General features: G+C 38.7%; 1 long non-coding RNA gene across 1 annotated transcript in view; it reads right to left on the reverse strand.

Moving 5' to 3' along the window:
* Window positions 1-16,522, reverse strand: part of LOC121111415 — a 112,012-nt gene that overhangs the window by 81,992 nt on the left and 13,498 nt on the right. Inside the window, exons 5-6 of the long non-coding RNA XR_005861911.1 lie at window positions 10,094-13,889; window positions 8,944-9,082 (exon numbers count right to left, since the gene is read on the reverse strand). This is a non-coding gene — a long non-coding RNA (uncharacterized LOC121111415). The remainder of the gene's footprint in view (window positions 1-8,943; window positions 9,083-10,093; window positions 13,890-16,522) is intronic.

Raw genomic sequence — 16,522 nt, forward strand, 5'->3', positions numbered from 1 at the left:
ATCGTGTTCTTTACAAAATCGTTTCGTAGAAGTGGTACCTGAAAGAGGAAAACTGAACAGAGGTGATGCAATTACAACATAATCCCTCTTTTACCAACACATTTCCTATTTGTCATGGTATATCATGGCCTCAGGAAGCAGCCTTCCACAATAGTGATAGCAGAGAATTTTCTGAATCCTTGGAAAAGAAGTACCACAGCCCAAAAACATTCACCTTTTATTCCTGTCTTCCACACGTCTGCCTTCACATAGTTCTACTGTCATGCACTGTCTCCTGGTTAGGGCTAAAGTTTGATAAACTCTTTGCCTTTGCATGGGGACACCTCAGCACAATGGCTCCAATATACTGAGCAATTCACAAGGTGGTGCTGGGATCCCATGCAGTTCCCTCTGACTTGGAGATGGAAGTCTGTACTGAAGGTTTGACATGAAACATCAAAGAGTTGGCAAGGGTGTGAACTTAAGGCAGGACAAAGACCTAGCTGAAGGACAGAAATTTCAATCTAGAACACAATTTTCCTTCTGACTACCACAACAAATGCTTCTTGGAGAGTGAAAGGCAAATAGGGTATTAGTGAATATCTCCAGTAGTGAGATTAATTCTGTTCTCCTATAGTGACATCAAGTCATCTCCCATCTGAAAAACAAAACAAAAACAAACAACAAAAAAAAGAAGAAAATCTCTAGGTATAAAACTCTTAATTCTAAAATAAATTTTATTTTTTAGTATCTAAGCTTTTGTGTGTGCATGTGAAGGTGCTGTGTGTGGTTTTGCACTTCATTTGACTTCATTTCAATTATACTATTGACAATGGTAAAAAAAAAATCTCCATGGATATAAGAATGCATTGCTGCACATTCCTTGCTTAAAAAAAATAATAGGGAATTTATATTTTTATGTAGAAAATAAAGATCATAAATATTCTAACAGTCTTTTGTTACTTTAAAGGTATTAATCTAACGTGCTTGAAACTGGAAGAGGATAACAATTGAACTTCATTTTGAAACACGCAAAAGTATTTCGCTTATGATCTTTTGCCATATAAAAAGAAATCAGTCAATTCACATGTACAGGAGTTCATCTTGTTTAAAAGGTGCTTGGCACTCTAATTACATGAGAAGTACCTTTCTTCAATAATTTATTAGAAAGATGGGGCAAGATAAAGACAAAGTCTAAAAATACTCATGATGTAAACTACTCTTCCAACTGCTCTGTTAAAATTAAAAGCTGAAATTCTTTGACTGTCTCATTTCCTAGCAGAACACAAGAAAGGAATATTTTAGTTGGTTCTCACCCTCCAGGCAAAGTAGTATAAAACCTCTGGCCTGATTCCAACCCCATTATCAAAGGACCACTCACCTAATCTAAAAAAGCAGCTCTTCATCAATTTATCATTAACAAGAGCATTACAATATAATGTAGGGAAACGGCTTTCCACCAGGGATTCAGTTAATGGGAGTCTAGAGCCACATAACAAGCATGGCAGAAGATATGCCACAGTAGGTGAAGATAATATACATATATTCTACTCAAAGAATACTGCAAATAACTTCTCTACTGTTGATGAGCTCTCTGCAATCATTATTATTTTAATTTTTAATTTTAGAAGATTAAAAAAAAAATTCTCCTTCTATTTACGGCAACATACATGAATGCAAAATAACCAGTTGCCATTGCTCACTCCCTATGCAAATGTTTTATACAATTTATTTGGCAATCAGTAGGAGTGTGGAACTGGCAGAATGAGCTTGTACCAGAGCAGCACTCCGCTTCACAAGATTGTAGGTTTTAGGGAGACTTTTGTGCGAGCCATGAATCTGACTATATCACTGAACTGCAACCTCAACTAAAACAATATTTTATGGACTGAGTGTGAACTGGATCTCTGCAAATAATCCAGACAACAGCCATGCATCGTTCATTTTTCAAAAATAATTTTATCTTAAGAGAGAGTTGTTGGTATACACCTAATGTTACACTTTCCTAGCTTATTGGATTACTGGTCTACATTACTCTGAGACACTTAAATAGAGAATTTGCAATTTATTCCATATAAAATGGATAGTCATCCACCAGCTGTGAGAAATTCATCCACCACAGACCATACAGAATTTTATTGTGCTTAAGTGAAGGTAAAGGAGACTAGGAAAAATAAAAGCCAAAAAATGCCTTCACTGAATGAATAGGTCTAAAGAAATTGCAAACCATGTGGTGTTCACGTCACTTCAACTCAGATCTGGGAGTGAAGTTATATATCCTGGGAAAAAAAAATGTGAAGTGTTGCTGTACATAACAGTTCACCTGATCAGCAAGGCAGGTCATAGCAAACACTTCACCCCAGTGCTCTGGCCTACTGTGCAGACTCCCTGTAGAGAAGACACGAGCCGAAGGTCACTACCCTGAAATTCGAAGTGTGCTGCCGGATTGGCCTCACCTACCTGTGAGACCCCCTTCCCCTTCTCCAACCATGACCTTCCATGACAGCGGTGTTCCTCCAAATGGTGAATCTACTTGCAAACAGGCAAGATGCTCCTGAGAGAAGGAGACAACTTTTGGAGAAGCTGGATGTTGACTACGGACCTTCCTCCCCAAGGAGAGAAAAATAAATACATTTGTAAACTTCACTGTATACCTCATCTTTCCAGCTGACATTCCCTCAGTTTCTTCAAAGCAAAATTCTATAAAGTAATCAAATTTGTTTCCCAGATCCATTTGTTTCTCTCCTTCTAAGAAGAGAGAGGAAAGTGCTTCATCTACAAAGATGCATTCACACACACACAGCTTTTAGTAGCAGAAAACATTTGGATGTTGCACTGCATGAGGGTACACAAAAGCATACTGAGACTAAATGACACTATTACAGTATTATTTCAGGTACAGAATTAGGAGAATTGAATATGTATTACACAGTTATATGTATTACACATACACAGGTATTTGATGTTCTTGCCCTTGGCCTCCACACATTGCCATAACAAACTGATACGATGATACAGAGTTGAGAACAAAATCAACCTTCTAAAAATGTTCTATGCATCACTAGGCAGAGGATATTCACTTCCTTCCAAAGCTTCTGGTGGTCTCTGCTAACAGGTTTTGTTTAATATTAACTTCATATAATGTGTCAATTCTTCATTTAAACTATTTCCTTTCACGTGAGGAGGGACTAGTAATTACCATAAGCCATGTTCTGCCAAAATTTTCAAGATGTATTTATTTATTCAGTCCCAAAACAAAGAGGAAAAACTGTAGGGATAAAAATGGCACAAGAGTTGTGCACAGCAGAACAAATCACAACAGTACAAAGCTCCCACTTCAATCATTTCAAAATATTTTATTTCAGTTTTTAAAAGATGTGCTTTGTGCTTCCATTTACCAGAACTTTCAAACTGGACAAGTGATTTCTGTCTCACTTAGAACTTGTTCAAGCAGGAGACTTAAATACAAGGGAACGTCTTCCAAGAAGTTGTTGGCATTTATTCATTCCTATTAACTGCTTGACTTTGAGGAACTGACAACTTTCAGAAAAAAAAAAAAAAAAAATCTAGTTTGTCAGATAAGTCCCAGCCAAACTTTACTAATATTGATCCTTGGGAAGGTCTCAGGAAAACATTCCCAGTGTTTTTCTGTGTTGAACACCAATTTCTATATGTGGCTATATCAAGTCAAAGCTAGACTTGATAGACCCCTGTAGGGTTAGTGGGCTCATCCAGAATGAGACTGACCTATGACACCTCTCCTTGTGCCACTGGAGAAGCCCCAGGCTGTACGCCGCTCCAGGAATCATAGAATCAGAATGGCTTAGGTTGGAGTGAACCTTAAAGCCTATCTAGTGCCAACCCCCTGTACCACAGGCAGGGTTGCCACCCACCAGATCAGGCTGCCCAGAGCCCCATCAAGACTAGTCTTGAGCACCTCCAGAGGTGGGGAACCCACAACCTCTCTGGGTAATATGTGCCAGTGCCACACCACCCTCTGAGTGAAAAATTTCTTCCTAACGTCTAACCTAAATCTCTCCTCTTTTAGCTTAAAGCCATTCCCTCTTGTCCGATCACTATCAGCCTGTGTAAAATGTTGGTCCCCCTCCTGCACATAAGCTCCCTTCAAGTACTGGAAGGCTGCATGAGGTCTTCCCAGAAGGTGTGGGAAAATGCAGATTGCAGCATCTTCACAAGAGGGGCTTGATTTCGGAAAACACAGCATCTGTACCAGTTAGATAATGTACCTGACCGGGGAAACTGCAAGAACAGCAGCTGAAGAACTGGGCTGAGAAGATGTAGGAGCAGCAGTAGGAGACAGGGATAAAGGTTACTGAAGGTCAAGTACAGCCAGCACATTGCTGCTGGCACGAAATTGCTGCTGCATTCCAGGAAATCATTCCCTCTCATCTTCCTGAGCCTGTCACATCCTATTTCACTTACTGGTTCCTCTTCAAGGTGCTCGTCTTATTTGTCTCCTTGGGTTTGCTGTTTACCTCCATTTATTCTCAGCATAATTTGAAGCTCGTTGTTTGAATCCTGTGACTGGTGGGTGAGCAGGGGGAGAGCTAACCTGTGTAATGATCTGGAGAATCTATGTGGGAAGGAGAGAGAGCAAGATTAGTGAAAGTGATTACAGCGGGAGTTGTGATGGGAATATCATTTCACCAGAGCGAGCAGTGGGAGACCGGCTGGCCTGTGTTGTTTGTGCAGAGAGAACCGAAGGAGCTGCATTACGCTGTGAGAGCTGTGTCCGGAAGCTATTCAATTACCTGCTGATGAATAAGCCAGAAAGTTGTCTGAAATACAGTTTAGGAAGCACTAACGTACCTCATACAACTCCAGCTTTATGGTAATGTTAGATAATTAGCACCAATGGGTAAAAGGAATGAATACTCAGAGTAAAACATTAGCATATATTTAGCAGATTACAGTTAAATTTAACATGAGATACCTGTCTCTGCTGAAGCAGTTCTTACAGCAGGAAACTCAGCCCTCCTTTGGAAAAAAAAAAAAAAAAAAAAAGGTATTTTAAGAACTCTACATTTGGCTTCCTGAGGGCTCTTTGGAAGAAATTGAAGCTTGCTATTCACAAAAGAACTGTGAACCTCCCCGCATAACCAGCCTGGGCCTGCACAAAAGGGGGTAAGGTGTGTGCAGGAGGCTCTGAGAGGGATGGTGTGAGGGAAGCCAGGCCTGTCTCTGCCCGACACAACGAGCTCCAACGGCCCCACCACGGGGCATGGCCAGGCCCCTCAGCCATGAGTGAGCATCTCTGGGAAAACATGTTTAAGGAAAGATAGAAAAATATTGTGAGGAAAGAGGAGGAGGGAACAGAAAGAGTGTGAAACAAAAGAAGGAATACCAAGGAGGAAGATGAGGAAGAGGAGGTGCTCCTCCAAGGCAGAGCAGATTCCTACACCACAACCCATGCCATGCTGGAGCTGATGGCCACCTCTTCGGATTGCTTGTTTTGGGCAGTGCTCTAATGTCTCCCCAGCACACCACAGGAACTTTACTGCTTCCATTACACCTTCATTCAGTTGAGCCAACAACTTTTGTTCCCGTAAGTGCATTTAAGAGCTTTATTTATTTATTTTTTGTCCATGATCCTGCTTTTTAACTTTATTTCTCTCACTTATTCCTCACACTGTCTTAGTCTTAATCCATTGCATAAGATGAATGGGCAAGCCCCAGTGCAGGGACCAGAAACCAGGGCTCTCAGTAAGTAGCATAAGTTCCCTCCGGTTCTCTGGCCCAAGAAAGCCACACTTACTTACAAAGTCAGCTTCAAGAGGCTAAAAAGACAGCATATGCACCCAAAAGCAGCCAAAAATGAACTGAAGTCCTGCCTTGGGAAGAAGGAGCTGTGGATCTGGGTCTATTAAAGCAAACCCACAAAAGCCTACTTTTGGTCTTCATTTCTAGGATGCATTTATGAGCAGAAGCAAGTCCCAACCTTTCACAACAGTATGTTATCTACATTTCAGTATGTGCTGTGTATGTTTCTGAAGCATTCTCTGAGTGCACCTGTGTTAACATTACAAAGATTCTGTTAGCAACTTTTCTAGCATGATTGCTGTGTTTTTAGATCCCTGTCCAAGCACCATTGTTTAGGAAAGTTTAAGAAAATGCCTTTAAGTTACTAGTGAATTAAGGAGAGGAGAAATAATCCATCTACTTGTTCAAAGAAAAACAGCAGAACCTCAAACCACACTAGAAATAATGTTGAGTGTTTATCATTTCATGCATATTGCAATACCTGAGTAAAAACATTTGCATCTTCTGAGAATAAAAATGAGAAGCAACAAGAGAAATAAGGGATCTACCAGAAAAACACAGAAAACTAATGTAAGTGGAGGCAAGCTACAGAAAAAGCTACATCTGTAGCTCATGGATGGAGTATTCATATATATTATGATGCATAATATCTGCAATTAAATTTTAATAGAAAGTGTTAAAACAGGGAAGGTTGTCATTAAAGAAGGAGAAAGATACGTACATTTGAGAACACAGTAGTTCTATTGTTATCTTGGAATTCTCTTTTCCTTCAGGAGATATTACAAATTTCTGTCTTGGATAAAGGCAGAGCTGTTTGTAAACTGGCCTGTATTGCCCACATTGTTACAAGTGTATTTGTGGGTATTTTAAAGAGAGACATAAAGAAAAGCATTTTTGAAGAACAAATCTTGTTTCTCTTCACATATCCAGACTCACGCCGAACAGTATGTACTCAGTACTCTTATTCATACTGCAGAAATGGAGATCTAATTTTGATGTGAGAGGAATTCAATGTTTCTTTTTGACACAGAGTTAGGAAATTAAAGAGGTCATGCATCTGACATTGGTTAAAACTTGTATACTGGTCACAGAGGTATCTTGCAGAAGTAAACTTAGGCTCAAAGTCAACAAGGGAGTTTCTGGACAAATTCAGACAGAAACACCAACCTTCTTATCCAGTTGCTAGAGATGCTTTCATGGATGCATCTTTTAGGTACTGGAAGGCCACAGTGAGTCTACCCAGAGCCTTTTCTTCTTCAGGCTGAACAAGCACAAGTCTCTCAACCTGTCTTCATAGGAGAGGTGCTTCAGCCCTCCAGTCATTGTTGTGGCCCTAAGTCACCTGTTCTCTGTTGTCCCGCTTAATCAGGAGGGTTGAACCAGGTAACACCCAGAGGTCCCTTCCAACCTAAACCTACCATTCTGCAATTATCCTTCCAGTACTACAAGGAAGATCAGGAAGGACTCTTTATCAGGTAGTGTAGTGATAGGACAAGGAATAATGGCTTTAAAATAAAAGAGGGTACATTTAGATTAGATAATAGCAAGAATTTTTTTTACTCAGAGGCTGGTGAGGCATTTCAATCCCTGGAAGTGTTCACTACCAGGTTGGATAGGGCCCTGGGCATCCTTATCTAGTGGGTGGTAACCTTGCCCACAGCAGGAAGGTTGGAACCAGATGGCAGATGGTCTTTAATGCCTCTTCCAGTCCAAATCTTTCTGTGATCCTACTTTGTTTGCTTTTTTCTTTCTTTTTTTTTTTTTTTTTTGTATTTTTAGCACAATCGAAAAATCTTGTAAACTTTTCAAATTATTTTTTTTCCAGTGGTTTTTATGGTTTTGCAAACACCTGCAGTACCTAAAACAAAGCAATTTTCTCCGTCTTTGAAATAGCATTAAAAGCTACAGTAAACACACACAGTTACAAGTAATTGCACATGCATGAGTCCATAGGGATAATTGTTTGACAAGATTTAAGTTTGTAGTACAACACCAACTCAAAGCTGGGGTTCAGATACATGCTTTGTACCAGCAAAACATACATGAGCTTTGCAAAAGAACAGGAACTTGGTTGCTTCTGAATAAATGATCATTACAGGAAGAGTACCTATATATTAAGCAGTTGGAGAACAGTAAAAAGGTAAAAAGTTAGAACTAGAAAAGCTAAAACCAGTTTATTCCAGATTTAGACAAACCTTGTAAGCTTTATTCCCAACATGTTTTTGGTGACATTTGAGGTTTGGCTGTGAAAGTTGCACAGAACCTTAAAAAAAAAATACGATACCCTCCCTCCAATCTACATTTTGCACAAGAATATAGTCTTTACAGATTCAATAAATTATTCATGGAGAAGGAAATATTACTATTAGACCCTGGGGTCTTGGACTCCCCACATGTAAAAGATCTAACTCTACACAATCAATCCAGCAGGATAACTCTGTTATACTCTACTTAACCCACATTGCCTAACAGGGTTTGAAAATGGATTAGTGGATGATGAGCTTGTTTTAAAAGCCATGTTATCCCCTAGAAAAAGAAAGGATAATTCCTACTAGCTGGTTTAAGAAATAAAATTATCCTGGGTTGGAGAGAAAGTTTTCCAATGTTCTTATAACTAGCTAGACACTGATGTGTGATGACCAGAGATGGAGAAGTTGAGCATCAAAACAGGTAGTCAAGCAAAAATATTACTACTAAAGAGTAGTGTTCTAGATTGAAAAAGAGGTAACAAAGATGGCTTATTATTGCATTTTTTCTGAATATCATTTAAAACAAAATAAGACTTCTGGAATGCCTGCAACTCTTCAGCTTTATAACAATTCACATAATTGATACCAATATGCTGAGGATATTCTAACACAATTAGAAAGACAGAGACAAAGCTGAAAGTGTATCTGGAAATCAAATGTTTCATTACTTTCTAGTTTTTGGTGACTACGTTATCAAAAAATCCCAGTGGAATTTGCTATCTATAATGATGAGATCCATTTTTGTCACATAAATCCCTGTTCACTATCAAAGCACTGTGGAATGGTTGCTTTTGATTCTGCACTTGTCAAGATAGTTGTGTTTTTCGTATATGTGTACATTTTATTTGTAATATTCCCTTGCAATAGAGAAAACGCCTGTAAAAACTTCCTGAGTGGGCTGGGGAAAGAAAAGAAAAAGCATAGGAAAGCTTACCTCCAAATGGAGTCTGCACGTAGAGTCCACGAAGCAGACCTGAGATGTGTTCTTCTGGGTGGTCTATGAGGAATCCCTGTTTCCAGCATGTTACCAGCTCTGTCGCCTCAACAATGCCAAGGCTGGAGTCAAGAGTACTCTGCAGAATATAAATGATGAGTCCTCACTCACAAAGAAAAAAAAAAAAAAAACCATTAAAAAACAACACACAACAGAATTTCACATGCTTCCTGTTTACTACTGAGAAATATTCTAGATCCATATTATGACAGCTTCTCACCAGATGTTAGCATTGAAAGAGTAAAAGAGCACTCATTGAACAGGAGTTTTGATTTTGCAGCTAAGAGACTGTGCATCAAAATCTGATGCCAAAACTTAGAATATTCTAGATGGAGAACAGAGACATATTCAGAACTTCCTATGAATCTACTCAAAACATATTTTGAATATCAAATCTTCACAGCAAACCGTACGTAGGCAAGCCCCAGGCTGAAAGATGTTCGCATAAAACATTAGTTGAATAAATTTTAAATAATGTACATTTCTGGATCCAGTAAAGCAAATTTTGAGAGCAGTATCTACCACCAGTGCACACGGTCACTCCAGGGTTCTGTGAAAACACCAAACTCCAGAACTCAAGAAATTGTACATCAGTGTAAAACATTTCTCTTGTTAACAAAATGGCAGCATGACAAATATAACGCAGGAGTACTGCCTGGCCCCCTTTGCTTAGCACATTTTCTCTTTTATTCTTCAGTACTTTTTCTCCCAACATGTTTTTTGTTTTCAGTGCTGCTACCTGGCTCTTTCTTTTCAGACAGTCTCTTCCTGACAGTTATCAGGGTTTAACATACTGTACTAGGAGGCTCGTGAATATTGCTCTTTGATTTTTAGTGCTTTATGATGAATGGCTAAGAATCGTTGCTATAGAAAAAAAAATAAAAAGGAAAGAAAAATAGTTTCTGAAAACCTTTGTGCTATTGAATTCTGCCTGCAAACTTTCCAGCATTGAGCTGCTTTGCAACAGGACTGTCACTCTGCATGCTATGCATGCTAGCTGTAACAAACCTTCTGCCTAAAAAGAGAAAGGCATAATGTTGGAAAAATAGGAAAAATAGGGTAGGTTTGAATAGGACGTGTTCTTTCTTACATTTTTCCTTCTTGGTTTTTGGTCTCTCTTTTTCTTTTTTTAACGAAGTTTTCTTAGATTTGTTTAAGGTACTCTGGGTCTCAAATCCTTCAGTGCTTCACAACAGGTCCCCACCTCTTTTTTCATTAACTAAACAAAAACAGGTAGTTGAGAATTAAAATGTTGAACCCTGGAATTACAATGATTGCTCAGCTCAGCAGAGGAATATGCTATCTTCTACTGCTTTTAGCAATTTGGACAAAAGATGGAGTAGGAAAAATTGAAGAAACGAGTGCAGCTCTAGAACAGGAGGTGGAAAGCCTGTCCAATAGCACATTGGCAGGAGGAAAACGAAGAAAGTATCCCAACTTCTGGGCTTCCCTAGGGATGTCACAGAATCATCTGAGTTGGGACTTTTAAGAGTCATCCAGTCCAACTCTCATGCAATGAACAGGAATACCTACAGCTAGATCAGGTGTTCAGAGCCCTGTCCAGCTCAAACTTGAACATCACAAAGGATGGAGCATCCACCACCTCTCTGAGCAACCTGTTCCAGTGTTTCACAGCCCTTACTGAGTCTTCGACCCAGAAGGTTTTCTCCAGTGAAATTCAAGGAATTTATATACTTGTTCAGGGTTTCCAGAGCTTTCAGGTAAAATAAATCTCAAGAGGACTGGATTTGTCCTTCATACCTGGCCAGAGCATATGCAGCAAACTCCACACCTTCTAGAAGCCTTGGCAACATATTTACCTGGGAAATTCCAGGCGGGAGTAGGGCCATGCTCTTACTGTGTGCTGTCATCACATCCATGCAGCTGGAAACCCAGTTTGAAATCACCACTGAAGAGCCTCCAGGGACATCCAACAGAGCAGCAGGCATCCTGGTGAGTGAGGCACCTGATGCCAGCTCCTGAAGCTACAGAAGCACAGTGTAGTCACCAAGCCAGCAGCTCCAGCTGGCAGCCAACAAAGCACAGGGAACATCATGGGCACCCTGCTCATTCCCACAGTCCTCAGAGAGGGCTGATGAGGAGCAGAGCACTGGCTGGTCTGTGGGAGATGGGCAAATGAGGGTTGTTTTCCTTCAAATTTCAGCATGCTTGTGTACCCTTCTTACTAACTGGATGCAACATGGAAGAACTGTACATACTCATCTACGCACAGGAACTAGGATAGGCTAACAGACTTTAGTCCATACTGCCTCAGTGCTACAGCCCCTGAACAACAAAAATATACTTTCGATCTGGTTTCCAATGCAGCTCAGTAAGACAAATTGTAAGCTGTCTTTCTTTGCAATCCAACGGCACCTTTTAAAGTCACGCACATAGCCGGATTCTGTTCCCCTGTCTGCTGGCTCACAAATGGAGAAGAAATGAACAAACTGTCAAAATCAAACAGAAATACAGTGTTACGCATTGCGTGACCACACAGCGGGCACCCACGGCACGCATCAGTACAATGCTAGTTATGCTTGTCTGGTGTTGCGCACATAACGGATTGTTCACCAAAGCTAGGTGATAAAGTTCAGTGGGTAGAGCACAGGTTAGTACCTTGCTCCTTACCAGCATGTTAAAAGGCTGCACACAGATGTGTCATTTCATTAAGAAGCCACTTTGCCCTGTGAAATCAGAGTGCCAGGGTCTCAGATGAATACACGGCTCTTGGCTGTGAGGTCACGATTTCTTTCTTTCTAAGTCCAACTTCTTTTCTCTGTTGTACCAGATCAGTCTGACGGATTTAATAGGATTCGTGGGATTTTCATTTTTCCTGAGAGTCTGCTCTATTTATAGGGAAGAAATACTGTCTTGCTTTCCCACCTCACCAACAGTTCTGTAAAATAGCTCCACCTTTTAGGGGTCTACACTAAATTTTTTAATACTATGGAGAATCCTTGATTTGCAAAGACATGCTCAGAGTAGAAGAGGTTTCCTTTGCAACAACCCCCATCCTTCAAATTCATAGTTCTCTTTCCATAGTTCTAAAACATCCTTCTTTAGAGGCAAAGTTCTCAGAAAACTTAACATTAAATTAAACTTTTTTCCTTTGTTCTGAAGTGTGCACTTTGGGGCAGGAAAGCAAGGAAAATAACAAAAGATTCTCTGCTGAAAAGGGCATTTTCTGGATGGAATTTCAGTTCATACCTATTAAATGCTCACTTTGAGGTGTTTTAATTTGCTTTTTTCTTGGTTTGTTTTGTTTTCATTATTATGATTATTGTAGTTTTCTTGTTTTAAAAACAGAAACAATGTTCAGTCTCATATTCAGAATTCTCTGTCACGTTTCAACCTGGAGCATGTTTTTACAGTTAAGTTATAAACTCTAAGAATTTATCATAAAAAATGTGTGACAACTCCCTAGCAATAACTTTGGATGCTATAACAAGAATGCTATAATGATAAAAATGATTAAATGCTATCATTCTGTTCAAGACAATGCCAACAGATTTTGTGTTAACTGCCTGCAATTAAAGGTCTGGCTTTTTTTAATAACCTATTAGCATGAATTCTGCCATTGTTCTGTAGCTTCCGAGCTATTATTAAAATAAATAAGTTCAAGGAGTAGAAAGAGTAACACAAACATGAAAAGAGACTGTTTCAGAATTATAAAGTCCCATGGAAATGAAAAGTTCAGTTTTAATATAAATCTAAGTGTTCTTATCACAGATTATCCAGAGCAGGAGAGGTGACATGTACTAACCTGATTTAACACATCTGCCTGGGAGCACTGAGCATTCAGAATACAACCCTCAGTAACCCTTAGGAGTGCCCTAATGAACTGGCACAGCAAGATTAAACTGGAAGAAATTTTAATATATATATTTTTTTGAAACTCATGATAGAGGGGAAACAAAATTTGCACTGCAGTGGGTTGCATTTCTTTTCCAGTCTCTTCATTGTTCATTACAAATAAGTTAGCTAATTGCTAAATAACAACAACAACAACAACAAAGACACTAATTAGAGTAGTAGCTTTGACATCTGTGAAAATGCAAAGTTAAAACTTAATTAGAAGTTAAAACTATGTTGTTTTATTGATGCGTACTTTGCATTTTTAGTCCTTTAAACATTAAATGGAGGTTTACTTAGGAAGAAGCATTACAATTAAACATTTAAACACACCGTTGATTTCCCCTCTAGTTAGTGATATTCAGCCTTTCTACTGATAGAGTCACAAGCAAAGAAAGCAAAATGACAAAGCTGTGAACATGATCAAATATTTCCACCTTCTTTCTAGAGTAAATGATTGCCTCACAATTGCTACTCTTCTTATTTCGGTTTTATTCTTTTCATTCATCAGCAAGGGAATTCATATGCCCCAAACCCCCCAACAATGATACTCTGCTAATAAACTCTTACTGCCTTCTTCTATCTATCAAAACCACTGCATAAATCGCTGTCTAGGAATCTCACCACTCAGACACACGTACTGCTGACTTCCCTAGGGAGCAGTGTGCAGAACCCTGTGCCAATCAGCAATTATAAGATAATGGTAATAAAAAGCCTGAACCTGGGAGTTATTCAGTTGCTCTGCCAACTCTTCCAGGACTCTTTCACGTGCCCATGAATTAAGTAATTAACAGAATAATTTATTGCTCAGTTCAAAGGATTTCCATTTCTCTAGTCAGATCTGACAATCACCAAAATTCACCTCTTCATCAGAGAATGCCAACTATTGGTCCTTGTTTCCAAAAGACAAAGAAATACATGGAACGTTGCTTCATAGCTTTTAAACCTGCCACAATTGGAGCATCACCCTCCTGTGGAATGCACGTCTTACCTTCCAGAGTACCATTAAATAAAGGGTGAATGCACACAACCTGGAAAAAACGAAGCTGTGATTAAAGCAGGATGCGGATGGTCTCCACTCTGAAAAACAAAGGATTAATGTCTTTAACCTGGTGACTAATTTCACTGACTCCCACAGTGCCAACACAGCATAACCTATAACATTTCGCCTACAGAAGCTGGATGATTTCTATAAAGAAGCAGTTTTAAGTATTGGTGGCAATGAGCATTATCACTCCGGTTCACAGCCCAATCTGCAGCAAAGAGATGAGTGTTCGAACAGATTTATAACCTAGCTGATACACAGTATTAACGACTCATTTGCATTACGAATATACATCGTCTTTAAACATGAGCATGAGAGGTTACATTAGTGGAAGCAATGTCTGCAATACTACTGTCATGGTAGTCATGGTGGTCACGGGAAATCGCATTCAACTCCATGGATTAAACCCTGATGAAGAGCATCACTCTACCTCTGTTTATTCTCTACTAGTGTAAGGAATTTTGTTAGTTTTCTTTTCAGAAATTGAACACAGAAATCAGCCAGATTTGCGAAGGAGAAAAGTTATACAGAAAAGGGGGAAAAAAAGAACGGGAAAAAAACCACCTAAATTTAGGGCATGAGTTTGCTTTAGAGATATGAAATCTCCTTCACTGAAGACCTTTAAGAACAAATAGGAAAAACGTCTGTTGGGGACAAGACAGGTATTCCTGTGCCTGCCTCAGTGCAGGGCTGATGATCAGCTGTTCTCTTGAGACCTCTCCAACTTGTTTACTTTCAGAGCTTCAGTACTTACAACACTGTTCAGTGTTCTCTTGGTCCAGTCACATCACTCAGATTAGTCATATTGGCCCAAACGGTCCTGTGACTTTGAGTTGTTACAGAGCAGGAGAATGAGTCAAAAGAACTACTGTTAGGTCTGAGGTGGTTGACCAGCCTGCAGGCGTGGCAAGGAAGGTGTTTGTAAAGAAAAGAAAGCCAATTGTAGAATCTCCACAAGAGTCTCTGAAGACTAAGCCAGGCTTTCCTGACTTTGGCAGAGGAGCACTTCTTCACATTTATTGGATGGAGGCAGGAAAAAGGGGCTTAAAAGAGTGTCGAGTTTGTTAAGTGTAAAAGGAAAAAAAGTTATTAGAAGAAAAGTGAAAATGTAGAGCATATCACTAATGAAAACGTGACTGAAAAGTTGTATTGAAGGATAGCACAAAGAAAAATCGTGATATCAATTCATAATACATCATGCAAGTATTTTTAATGAATTTTTTTTTAGACCATAGCTCAAATCCTGACATTTATTATTTCAGTGATTTCAGATGCTCTTTCCAGGATTTCTGAGGAAAAAAAAAAAAAAAAAAAGGAAGCCATTCTCAAACCTTGAAACAAATTGGCTCCCATATGTAAGTTTAAATTATCCATCACCCTGCAGGAGGATTCAAGTAAAATCGAAGGCCATCTTGATGAATAATCAAGGTAAATTTGTCACATTTTTTATCATGCTGCATGCTTTCAGAGTTTCATAAAAAGATCCACATAATTAGTTTACCTTACCAGGAAAAAAGTTGAATGACAAGGTCAGGCTCTTGCCCTTTCAGTAAATTAGAGAAGATTGCCATAAATTGCATAATATAATGAAACACCAATTTGCATATTTGCTGCTATATTAAAAGGGATCAGTTTTAGCTCGCAAAGCAGAACAAATAAAAACATGCATTTTAATAACTCAGATTACTCCCAGGAAGTGACCCTCAGCAGAAAGCCTGATTATCACTACTTAATTAGAAGCCTTGGAAATCTAAATCCTCCTTTAAATCCTATTCTGTGTACAGTGAAAGATGAAGTCGTGAGTTTTGTCTTAGATTCAATATTTACTCTTTACTAATATGTTTGCAGGGGAGACTTTCCAAGCATTATAAAGACATGCAAAAAAATTAATATTCAAAGAAAGAGTGCATAAAACCTGTGTTGGTTTGCAGGTGCAAAGCAATTAACAAGCTGGCATTTCCAGTACTTTTAATTAATTAATTAAAAATTCAAAGCTGACTTTCATTTCTTTAAATGTTTGAACATTTTATCCATCAATAATGAACCACTACTTACTGCTGTGCTACAACAGCTGGTAAATAAAAAACTTAGTCCAACACTGTTAAAAAGAAGTGCATAGGAATTTCACGTTTTGCTTTTTCCTTGCAATTTAAAAATGCAATATTTAGAAACTCCGCGTGATGTGGAGGTGATTCTTGTTAATCTATTTAGCTGTAAAAATAAATCGCATTCTATATTACAGTTGAACCTAGAACAGGAATTAAAAAATCAGAAGTTTCAGTATAAAATATTTTTGGGTTTAATTTTTAGTTTAATTTAAAAACTAAATTATGTTTGCTTGGGAAGTCAGGGGATTTTTCTTAAGAATAAAATACTCTGTTCTGATCTTTAAAGGTTAAAATTATACTATAAAATGAGATTCTGAGTCATTTCTAACTGGCTCCAAATAATAGATAGTCAGAGAGAGGTGCTGTGATTAAATTTACAACTTGATATCACCTGAATGATAAATGTATTGTTCTCAGCAGAAAGATTTTGGCTGGTACGTATTTAAAAGACACCACCATTAATACACTAATTAAAACATAAATACTACATTGCTACCTCGCTAGGCATTCA

This window comes from Gallus gallus, chromosome 8 (genome assembly GCF_016699485.2).
Source record: "Gallus gallus isolate bGalGal1 chromosome 8, bGalGal1.mat.broiler.GRCg7b, whole genome shotgun sequence".
Classification (NCBI taxonomy): Eukaryota; Metazoa; Chordata; class Aves; order Galliformes; family Phasianidae; genus Gallus; species Gallus gallus.